This window comes from Octopus bimaculoides, chromosome 10 (assembly GCF_001194135.2).
Source record: "Octopus bimaculoides isolate UCB-OBI-ISO-001 chromosome 10, ASM119413v2, whole genome shotgun sequence".
Taxonomy (NCBI): domain Eukaryota; kingdom Metazoa; phylum Mollusca; class Cephalopoda; order Octopoda; family Octopodidae; genus Octopus; species Octopus bimaculoides.
This window is the reverse complement of record NC_068990.1, coordinates 79,427,160-79,427,533: the sequence shown is the minus strand read 5'-3', so window position 1 is coordinate 79,427,533 and position 374 is coordinate 79,427,160. Positions and strand designations below refer to the sequence as shown.

At 43.3% G+C, this 374-nt stretch overlaps 1 protein-coding gene across 1 annotated transcript in view; it reads left to right on the top strand.

Moving 5' to 3' along the window:
* LOC106883344 (T-box transcription factor T homolog 1) overlaps positions 1-374 on the top strand; it is a 75,081-nt gene that overhangs the window by 63,208 nt on the left and 11,499 nt on the right. The gene's annotated exons all lie outside the window — the stretch shown is intronic.

Sequence of the window (374 nt, the reverse complement as noted above, 5' to 3'; positions counted from 1 at the left end):
TTTCGTAATTCACTCGTCAGGTGCAAAAACAGCCTCTGATGAGTGAATGACGAAACTAAGACGCAATTTCACCAAACGCTTTGTTGTACAAACTCTCCATTCTTTTATGTTATATCCTTACTCTAACCTCTATCAACCAAGTGCTTACTGCTCTCGTCTCTCATGTGATAATCTCATACCACACACACACACAGTACTTCTGATTGTATCTGTCCCTCTCTCTCTTTCTTTCTCTCTTGCGCCCTTGTCTCTTCTCCCTTATCCCTCCTTCCTTCTCTTTCTCTCTCTCTCACACTTCTCCCCTCCCTTTCCCCTCCATCTTTCTATTATTCTTGCCTGCTACTTCCCCGTCTCTTCTTTTTTTGTCATCTCCC